Source organism: Tupaia chinensis, unplaced genomic scaffold (assembly GCF_000334495.1).
Source record: "Tupaia chinensis unplaced genomic scaffold, TupChi_1.0 Scaffold000271_1, whole genome shotgun sequence".
NCBI classification, from domain to species: Eukaryota; Metazoa; Chordata; class Mammalia; order Scandentia; family Tupaiidae; genus Tupaia; species Tupaia belangeri.
Genome location: NW_006159752.1, coordinates 2,515,706 through 2,527,236, shown reverse-complemented (window position 1 = coordinate 2,527,236; position 11,531 = coordinate 2,515,706). Strand labels below are relative to the sequence as shown.

Genomic DNA, 11,531 nt, shown 5'->3' with positions numbered 1-11,531 from the left:
CAATCCCTTCTCTTCCGTTCTCCTCTTGGGATTTTGGGGCATGCACACACATGCCTGACGTGTGTTTCAAGCAGCCAGGCTTGGGACTCAACCACAATCCAGTGCCTTAACCACTATGCCACCTGCTGGTCCCCGAGTTTTAGTTTTTGAGGAACTCGGTAGTGTTTTCCACAGTGGTTCTATCAATTTGTATTTCCACCAACAGTGTACTAAGGTTTCTTTTTCTACACATCCTTATGAAGGTTTGTTGTACATATTTCTGGGGTACAGTATGCTTCTTCAAAGAATGCATACATTATATAATAATCAGATCAAGGACATACACATATTCATCTTATTTGACATCAAGCATGCTGTGCACATTCAATAATAGTTTTACTATTTTTTTCTTTGAATTATATATTGAATTTTCAACATTTTTTACTCTGTTATGGAACAACATTCCGTAACCCATTCCACTTCTTTATATGTATTCTTCTGTCTGTTAGTAATTTTCTCCTTAATTCCTACCCCATCCCATCCCTAGTCTTCATACAGCTTTTAGTACCTACCACTCTGTACTTTTATGACACCAAGTCCCTCACTGCTGCCATAGAGTACAGACATTTGATATATTAAGTGTTTGCCTTATTTTACCTAGCATAATATCTTCTAGATATATCTTCTTTGTGTCAAACAACAGGATATCATTGTTCTTGATGGTGGAGTAGTATTTCATTATGTATATGTGCCACATTTTCTTAATCCTGTCATCGGTTTCTGGGCACTTAAGTTGCTTTCATGTCTTAGCTATTGTGAATAATATTGCAATAAACAAAGATGAGCACATGTTTCTCCATCAGAGTGATCTCCTGGGTAAATACCCAAGAGTGATATTACTGGTTCACAGAACAGTTCTATTTTTAGATTTTTGAGGAAAATTTCATACAATTTTCCACAGTGGCTATACTAAGCCCACCAACAGTGAATGAGGGTTTCCTTTTCTCCACAACCTTGCTATCACTTGTTATTCTTTGCTGTTTTATCATAGTTATTCTGATGGGAGTTAGAAGATATCTCATTGTGGTATTGATTTGCAGTTTTCTTATAAGAGATGTGAACATTTTTCTCATATGCATTCTAGTCATTCGTATGTCTCCCTTTGAGAACTATCTGTTAGGATCAATAGCCCATTTTTAAAAATTGGATTATGAGGGTTTGGTTTTCTTTTTGTTTTTGTAGGGGAGTTGTTTGACTTCCTTATATATATTCTGCTTAGCAGTCCCTTGTCTGAAGTATAGTTTGCAAATATGTTTTCCCATTTTGTAGATTGTTTAATTTACTAATTCCTTTGCTCTATAGTTTGATGTAATCATGCTTGTCTGTTTTGGGTGTTATCCAAGACTTAAGGGTCGTCTTTTTTTTTTTTTTTTTTTTTTTTTTTTTTTTTTAGAAGTTTTTGCTATAGGGTGCATATGCTCGTCAGAAAGACAGAGAGACAGAAAGCAAGGAATCACTTCCCGGGGGGTTGGCCACATTGCAGTCCCTTCTCCATTCTCCTCTCGGGATCTTGGGCATGCATGCACGTGTGTCCAGCTGAGTTGAAGCCACTGGGTCTGGGATTTGAACCACGGTCAACTACATGGGATTAAGGATCTTATTTTAAGATTTTTTTTTCTTTTTGGCCTATTCCAGTATTTCGATGTGTTTTCCCCAAGTAGTTTTATAGTTTAGGCCTTTATATTTAAATATTCAATCCACATTGAGGGTCTTTCTTTCTTTCTTTCTTTCTTTTATTTATTTATTTATTTTTTTGTAAATCATGAGATGGGAGAAATACTTTGTTCTTCTGCAAATGGAGAACCAGTTTTCTTGGTACCATTTATTGAAAAGACTGTGTTTTCTCTACTGAATTGCCTTCTGAGCTTTGTCAACAAATTAGCTGGCTTTCTGTTGGGTTTATTTCTGGACTATCTATTCTGTTTCATTGTTGTCAGGACATGCTGGACTGAACAGGTTTTTCTGAGTGAGGAAGGCTGTGGATTAGAAATAAATGTCACAACAAACACACAAAGACACCTAAGTATAGAAAAAGAGGATGGGGTGGGCCTGACTCCTCTGGTGGAGTAAGCCGCAACCAGGAATCAGCCTCATGTTTATTCTTTTTTTTGAACATATATATTTATAAAACTGAGAGTAAGTTTTGGGCTATTAATCCATAAAGAAAAAAAATAAAAATGAACATTATTTATTTGGAAATTTGAATGAAATATTGTGCCATACTTTCAAAGCGTAAGATTACCACCTTGAAGGTTGTTTTATATAAATGGTTGATCTTTATTCTCTAGGAAATTATATTGGAAGCAGCATACTTTCAAATTATTACCATTAAATACAGTTTTAAGAATGAAAAATGTATACAGTATTTTCAGTTTTATTATAAAAATGCACACATAACAAAGACTGTCATGAAGTCATTTCTTGGCTCTACTTGCATTTAGTACTTGTTCTTGAGCAGCTTTCTTAGCTTTTACCATCTCAGTGAGTTCCTTGTAACGTTTCAGGCAGTCCTTCTTTGTCCTGCCAGGCACAGCTTCTGCTATTTTTTCCCCCATCTTTCAGGTGTATTTACTGGGTATGTTTTCAAAGCCTGTTCTAAAAGCTTCTGTTCTTCTCTTGTCCAAGGGGTGAAATCTGTGCATGGACCTTCAAATCATTCTGAAGGTGTGGCAGTATCGGCTTGAGGTACCACCCCATGTTCTTTTTTAAACTTATCAAAGCCTTTATATGTCATGTTTTTGATGAAGGTCAAGTTTTTGGAGACTCTTCTCTTTGCCAATAACATCTTTGGCACTTCTGTTGACTCCAGAGGAAGAATGTACGTTCATGTAGTTAGCAATAACTTCCCCTCTTGAATTTGTTCCAGCAGGGAAGAGATTCACAGCTTAATTAATAATTGCAGATCATCTTCTGACCAATTTTTACTGCCATTTCCACTTCCGCCAATTGACTTCTCTGCATTCTTAGATGCTTGTTGTATACGAGCTTCAGCTTCCTCTTTCTCTTTTCTAATTTGCTCATTTATTCCTTCTGTTTTTCCAAAGTAGCCTTTCCTACTCCTTTTGTAGATGAAGTGTTTCATCCAAACACTGTGAATTAGCCAGGTCAAGCTGATCACAAAGTTTTCCCACTTCTTCCATCATTTTAACCCGCTCTGCCTTGTCAGAAAAGTGATTCCAGGACTTGCATGAGTTTAGAAGTTTTTGTCTTTCTTTTTTAATGGCTTTTTTTCTTAACATCTTTCTCCTTCTTTGCCAATGCTTGCTGTCTAACTTCTTTCTCCTTAGCCAACTGAGCAGCTTCTAATTTGGCTTGTCTTTTTCTTTAGCTTCTTGCTCCTTCTGCTTTTCTTCGGCTTTTGCTTTCTTTTCTGCTTCGTTCTTGGCTTTTTCCTATTCCTTACATTTTTTATTCTTGTTTCACAACTATATGCATTGTCGGCTAATGTTCTTATTCTGTTCATTTCTTCTTTTTTCTTCTTTGTGCTCTGGTTGCTCTGTTCTGCTTTTCTATCCATCTCCTCTCATCACAACTTTCTGCTTTTTCTTTTTCTTCATCTAAATATGAGAATTCTCTCCAAGGATCAAAATTATACCAGAAAGAATAAAATGCATCCACATCTTCAAATGGTGAATTCATATCACCAAGTTTAGGGACATTTTTTTAATTTGACCATCTGATATTCCTTTCAAACACTGGGGAAAACACTTAGAAGAAATTGTCCTTTGCATCACTTTTAGAAGAAACTGAGTTATCAAAAGTAGGATCTACACTGTTAAATGCTCGTCTTTTTACTGGATCAGATAACGTTTCATAAGCTTTAGTTATGCGAGTGAAGTAGTCATTATCTCCTTCTTTTATTGGTTCACCAGCTGCTTTCTGTTTGTCTGGATGATGTTTTAAAGCCATTGCTTTATGAGCTGCTTTGATCTGTCTCTGTGTAGCTTTGTATCTTATGTGGCCAAGTTCAAGAACTGCATAATGATCTTGGTTCTTCCAGTCTTTGGGATCAAGTGTTTTCGGCATGGGAAACTCTTCTTACTGCAATTCTTCATCTTCTGATTCCTCTGATAATTCCTTCTTATCCTCCAGTTCCTTTCAATCTAGGGTAGGCATACTTTATGGCGGGAAGCAAAAGAGAAACAGACATGGCCCCACATGTTCCCTAGGTAGTTGCCTGGGTCAAGAGTAGACAGATCCCAGGGTCGCTGAGGAGGAGGACTGAGGTAGGGGCTGTGGATGAGGGACTCAGCCGCAGTTGGGTGGGCACGTACCAGAGGTCAGAGAGTGGGTGATGGCGGTACCCTGGCTGTCCACCGTGCTAGGCAGGAGCAGCATGATGGCGCTGGGGTTAGCCCCACGAACGCAGCCGTTCCCATCCAGGGCAGAGGGCACCTAGCGTCCCCTCCAGCTCTACTTCTCCTTCAGAGCCTCATGTCTTGGCTCTATGTCTCCCAGGACCCAGCCATGGAGACTACCAATAAGCACTTCCAGGATCAGGTTTATTCTTTGAAAGGGCAGAAATTGGGAGAAGAGGAAATGGACTGCAAAGCCAGTTGCTTTTGGATGTAAATTGTCCGAAGATGTGAAAATGGCTGCCATCATGTAATTTCTCTGATCTTTCTGGGGCAAAATCTGATAAACACATGTGGCTTCCTTTAGCCTCATACTGCCCTGCAGTGTCAGGTATCGACAACAATAGGAAGGTCACAGAAAACAACAGGGAGATAGCGTTTTCATATGCAATCACTCTCATAGCCAATGCTAATGAAGCTCACAGAAGAGCGTTTCTGCATGTATCTACAGGTCACCATGTTTTCTCAGATTGGACACTCTCCACAAATTGTAATTTTTTTTTTTTGTCAGTATCATGCTATTTTGGTTACTATGGCTATATATTTTCCATATACCTCCAACTTTATTCTTTCTGCATAGTTTTGTTTTGGTGATATAGGGTCTTTTATGATTCCAGAAAAATTTTGCGAATTTTTTCTATTTCTGTGATGAATGTCATTAGTATTTTGATAGAAATTGAACTTGTATGTCACTTTGTGAAGTAATGTTTTTATTTATTTATTTATTTATTTATTTATTTTGAATTTTGCCATAGGGCACATGTGCTACCAGAGAGAGAGAGAAGAAAAATGAGAAATCAATCCTCAGAAGTAATGGCCACACTGCAATCCCTTTTCCTCCATTCTCTTCTTTGGATTTTGATCAAACATGCACATATACCCAGTGTGATTTTTAAGCCTCTGGGTCAGGGACTTGAACCATGGTCAGCCATGTGGGAGTCTAATACCTTAACCACCATGTTACCTGCTGGCCCTAAATATTGACATTTTAAGTATATTAATTCTGCCAATTCATGGACAAAGAATATCTTTTCAATATTTTATCTTTTTCCATTTATTTATTCAGTTTTTATAATTTTCATAGTAGCACTCTTTCATTTCATAGGTTTTATCTATTCCTAGATGTTTGCATGTGCATTGTGTGTGTGACTTGTAAATGGTACTGCTTTTCTTATTTCTGTCTCAGTTTGTTCATTGTTAGTGTCCAAAATGCTATAGATTTTTGTAAGTTTATTTTGTATCCCAAGACTTTACTGAATTCATTTATTGGATCTAAATATGGGTGAGTTCTTTTAAGTTTTTCTATGTATATACATATGTCATTTGCAAATAGGAACAATTTAACACCTTCCTTTCCTATTTGCATGCTTTTTATTTCATTCTCTTGTCTGACTACAGAGGCTAGGACTTCCAGTACTATACTGAATAGAAGTGGAGAAAGGGGACATCCCTGTCTTGTTTCAGTTCCAAGTAAAAAAGCTTTCAACGTTTCCCCATTCAGTATTTGCTAGCTGTGGGTTTGTCATATACAGCTTTTATTGTTTTAAGAAATATATCAGTATCTAGTTTGTTGAAAAACCTTAATTATAAAAGAACATATTTTATCAAATGCTTTTTCTCCATCAATTGATATGATCATATTATTGTTATCTTTCCTTCGGTTAATGTATTGTATTACATTTATTTTGTGTAGTTGTTTTTCCTTCTGTTAATATATTGTATTACATTTATTTTGTGTATGATGAACCATCCTTACATCTCAGGGATAAATCTTTCTTGGTCATGGCATATACTTTTTTTTTTTTTAAATGTGCAGTTGGACTTCATTTGCTAGTATTTTGTTAAAGATTTTTACATTTGGGGCTGGCAGGTGGCATGATGATTAAGGGTGCTGGACTCTCACATGGCCAACTGTGGTTTGAGTCCCAGACCTGGTGGCTTGCTTTCTCATTTTTCTTCTCTCTCACTCTGTCCCTCTCTAGTCAAATTAATAAATAAGTAAAGTTAAATAAAATAATCCCTTAAAATATTTTTGCATTTATATTCACCAGGGGTATTAGTCATCAGTTTTCTTTTTTGTTTTGTCCTCATCTTCTTTTGGGCTAGCAGTCTGCTAAACTAGTATCTTAATTGTAGGTTTACATAAATTTAGTATATCGTTAGCTTTTTACTGCTATCAGCTTTTTTTTTTTTTAAGTGCCTTCAGGGAATATATTTAGCCCCAAGAAACAGAGAATACTACTTAGGCATAAGCGTAAGGATAATAAAGAATAGAGATTAGAAGCTAATCTATGTGACTTGCCTATGTGACTACAACTACAAAACTCAATTTTGTCAGGTTGCAGAGGGGAACCAAGGCTAGAAGTCATGAGTAGACTCCTTATCTTGGAGTCTTTGTGTACTTACTTCCGTCTCTCTAAAGGAATAAGAGATGTTTCGGCTCTTTGTTCTTTCCTATACAATTCCAGGTGGTATCTAAGGGCCGGAATTAACAACTGCATGATGAAAAGACAAACACAATCAAGTAGTGCTATATTCTTTCCTCTAGTGGCTGCACTCAGAACAGGATTGCAAAACATCATTAGAGGTACAAAACATTCTAAGAAAAATTAACCACCTGTGGATCTTCATCTGTAAGTCCTTGCTGTGCATTCTGAAAACAAACTTTTTAAAATTAAAAAAAAAAATTTGCTATAGGGCATGTGCACTTGCTGGAGAGAGAGAAGAGAGAGCGAGAGAAAATGAGGAAGTGAGAGTACTCCCCTAGGGGAGATGGCCATGCCTCAATCCCTTCTCCTCCATTCTTGGGCATGTATGCACATTTGGCACACGTGCACATAGCCTCTGGGTCTGGGACTTGAACCATACAGTTGGCCTTGTGGGATCCTGCTACCTTAACACACCACTGACTGGCTCACAAAACCCACTTTTTAAATGAAACGCGAAGGCAGTGGTAACACTAAATGTTAAAGGCTCAATGAAAGGTTTATTTTTTTCTCCATCATGGAAAATAAGCCTTGGTAATATTTAAGAGCAAACCATTGGCATAAAATTAAACAGAAAGATGCTGAACAGTGCCAGAGATTTTCTTTGGGTACAGTGCATAAGAAATGTCAAACAGAAAAATCTGCCTTAACACCTGTGTCCATACAAAAATGCACTAAATAAAAAAAAAGAACCAAAAAACTGTAAATAGGGCCAGCATGTAGTGTGATGGTTAAGGCGCTAGACTCCCACATGGCTGATCAAGGTTTGGGTATCAGACCTGACGACTTGAAAATCACACCAGGTGTATGTGAGGAGAAGGGATTGCAGTGTGGCCATCCCACGTGGGGTGTGATTTCTCATTTTCCTCTGTCCTCTGTCTCTCTCTGTCTCTCCCAAGTGAATGCATGTGCCCTATGATAAAACAAACAAACAAACAAACAAAAACAAACCAAAAATCAAAAACAAAAAAAAACCTGAAAAAACCAAAAAAACCTCCAAAATATAAATACGTGGGTGAGAAGGGGCAATAAAAGCATTCATTCCTCATTTTGTTTCTGATCTTTTCACTAAACGAAATGGACTTCAACATTCGCAAGTCTGAAAATATTAGGATGGTGCTTACCTGCGGTAAACCACTCAGGCAAATATTATGATGACATCGTGAAGGAACAGTATCATAAAAAGGAAGTCATTTTTGATATTTTTATCCCAGTAGGAAAACTATCATGTAAAATTTGGTTAATAAAACATAGTATTAAGCTGGCATATGTTAATATGTTTTTCAGTGTCATAGGTTTAGAACTACCTTATAAATGTAATTCTTATAATACTGAGTTGATGATAAGCCATGCAATGATTAGAGTTTACATGAGTGCTGACTTAGGAACTGGGTTATCTGACTTGAAGAGTCCATTTTTGGTATTCAGGCCTATTTTATGATGTATGATGTACTGACTTAAGAGGAACAGTTGGTGTAGTGGTTAAGGCATTGGACTCCCATATAGTCAATCATGATTCAAATCTGGGACCCGGCAGCTTGAAACTCACACTAGGGACTCAGCAGGCACAGTCAACCGCTGTTGGAGTCCCAGATGCGGTGACTTAAAACTCATGCCAGGTACGTGCACGCACATGCCCAAAACCCAAGAGGCGAATGGAGAAGGGATGGTGGCATGGCTTTCTCCCTGGGGGATGATTTCTCATTTTCTGTATCTGTCTCACCAGCAAGTGCTGATGCCCTATAGCAAACATCTTTTTAGGTGGCTCCTGTGTGCACTGAGGATGGCTGTGGCTGAGGCCTTACTCCGGGTCTTGGTTGCTCACATGTGAGCACCATTCCTTGGGAGGCATTTCGGCCTCTGCAGCCTTTAGACCTGCAGCTTCTGGAAGAACTTGCTTGACAAACCTATTGTGGTCTGGTTTTGGACAAGCAAAGTTTGACTTTTGTGCCAGTTCCTCATACCAGGTGCCTGTCGTCACCCAATATGCGCCCGATTTTAAGGGTACAGTTGTCAAGGGAGAGTTCAAAGACTTAAGTCTTGATGACTTTAAGGGGAAATATTTGGTGCTTTTCTTCTATCCTTTGGATTTCACCATTGTGTGTCCTACAGACATTGCTTTTAGTGACAACTGAATGAATTTCATGATGCAAACTGTGAAGCTGTTGCAGTTTCACTGGACTCTCACTTTAGCCATCTTGCCTGGACAAATACACCAAGGAAAAATGGCAGTTTGGGCCACATGGACATCACACTGTTAAATTTAACTAAACAAATCTCTCGAGAATATGGTATGCTGTTGGAAGGTCCTGGTCTTGCACTAAGAGGTCTCTTCATAATTGACCCCAATGGAGTCATGAAGCATTTGCCAAAAAATTAAAATTTGTACAAAATATTCTAAAAAATTTATCTGAAGGTAATGAAGAGCGACCAAAAGCAGGCATAAGTTAGAAGGGAGTTCTCTTAAGAAAGGAATTATTTTTACTGGCAGAGGGTATACGTGTGCTCACCAGAGAGAGGAGGGAAGGAAGGAGGGATAGAGCAACAATCTCTCAAGCAGCGATTGTCATGCTATCTTTTTTTCCTCTCTTCCATCAGGATTTTGTGTATACATGTTCTCACATCCTTCAAGCCAACAGGGCTGAGATTCAAGCCATAACTGGCCATGTGCATACCACCTATCCACTATACCATGGGGCCAGCCAGGAACTGTATTACTTTTTTTAAGAGAGATTTTTGCTATAGGACGCTTGCACTCACTAAAAAAAGAGAGAAAGCAAGCAAGAAACCACCCCTGTTGGGACGGCCATGCCACAATCCCCTCTCCTCCATTCTCCTTTTGTTTTAAGCACATGTTTTAAGCATGAGTTTTAAGCTGCCTGGTCTGAGACTCAAACTGCAGTTGGAGTTGACTATGTGGGAGTCCAGCAATGTAAACATTACACCATCTGCTGGTCCCGAGGAACTGTATTCTTAACATCTTTTTAGTATCTTAGGGCAAGCTCGTGTCAGTGTCATTAAAAATAATAAAAGCTCATATAACAGCCTATAGGCTGTCTTACTAGCTGAATGAATTGGAAGACAAAGATTAGAGTGACCTAAGAATCTAAAAAAGAAAAGGAAATCTTGAAATTTCAAGTGCGAGCCTCAATTCTCATACTGATCCCAGAACTCCATGTTTATGACTGACTTCAAATAATCCAGATAAAATGATGAGAACTAAAGAGAGGTTTTACCTATGTCTATTGCAAGGAGACAGAATTTGAAGCTTGAGGTCAACCAAGTTAACTGCTTATTAAATCAAAATTCTTCAGAGGAAGAAAACAAAACCTACAGTTTCTACAATGTTCAGGATACCAATCAATTATATGAATAGATACATAAAGAAACATATATAGAAAAGAATATATATATTCTCAAAAGAGAAGTCAACCAGTGGAGAATGATTCCCAAATGACCCAGATGTTGAAATTAATAGACAGATTTAAAAAACATTCTGTGTCCCACTCAAAAAATCCTCATGATGGGTAAAAGACCACAGCAGAGATAAAGAATCTTATCAATAATTAAAGATCTGATGAAAATTCTAGAAGTGGAAAATAGTGTTTGAAACAAAAAATGACAGACAGTACTGTGGCAATAATAATGAGTCAGTGAACCTAAAACAATTCAAATGACCTAATCTAAAAATATGAGCAATCAAAATAGGTTAGGGTGTGGAGAGCTTTATCTTTGGTTAGTGATTTTAATCCCATCTTATTGGGTGTGTGTGTGTGTGTGTGTGTGTGTACATGTGTACTTTAGATAGGGCCTTGTGTTAGATCCTCTTGCCTTGGTCTTCCAAGTAACTGGGACTACAGGCGCAAGCCACAGCACCTGCCTTTTAGGATGGATGGGAATGGAACCCAGGCCTCCTGTATGGCTTCAGCCTGGTGAGCAGCAGCGCTCAGTATGCACTACTGTGGCTGGGCCTGCAATCTTATTGATAAGGTTACTAAACTGCAACATCAGGGAGATGCATAGCCAGAATGTATTTGGATTTCAGTTGTGCCATAAAATTTCTCATATCATGTAGAAGATGGAATATGTGGACTAGATGATGATATTTAGATGCATTCATTCTTAACTCTGCTTCTCTCCCAAACTGTTTACAAACTCCAGCACTAAAATGGGTTTGTATAAAGTGCAGTGGAAGATAACACAAAGGAACACACACACACACACATTGTTGTCCTTCACTAGCATATAAACTCCATGAGGACAGGTAGTATCTTTTAGTTTGTATTTTCTTGTTGTCAGGATGTGTAATTGGTTTTGCTCACTAGTATGTGGGCCAGAAGTGGGGGGACGTGAGGGTGAGTGAGGAGACAAGAAACCCTCCTTTATAAGGCTGATAACTGGTAGCTTAGCTACCGTGCTTGGAGAGGTGCCAGGTAACTCTTAAATTTGGTGACTAAAGGGTTATAAAGGATAGAACTCAACAGTGTCTGACAAGGGAGGCCAGGTCTCAGTCCTAGCTGTGCAGTGGATTCAGCTTTTAAAAACAAACTGATGTGTGAGCAACCTCAGTCTTGAATCAGAATTTCCCATGATGAAATTCAGGTATCCAGTATACAACCTGCATTTGGAATACTCAGCGGAATTAGATGAC

The 11,531-nt window shown here is 38.2% G+C and overlaps 2 pseudogenes; one reads left to right on the top strand and one right to left on the bottom strand.

The window, feature by feature from the left end:
* Window positions 1-2,211: 2,211 nt before the first annotated feature.
* LOC102502940 (dnaJ homolog subfamily C member 2 pseudogene) lies at window positions 2,212-5,140 on the bottom strand (annotated as a pseudogene).
* Window positions 5,141-7,957: 2,817 nt separating this feature from the next.
* Window positions 7,958-9,606, top strand: LOC102502508 (thioredoxin-dependent peroxide reductase, mitochondrial pseudogene; annotated as a pseudogene).
* Window positions 9,607-11,531: the final 1,925 nt, after the last annotated feature.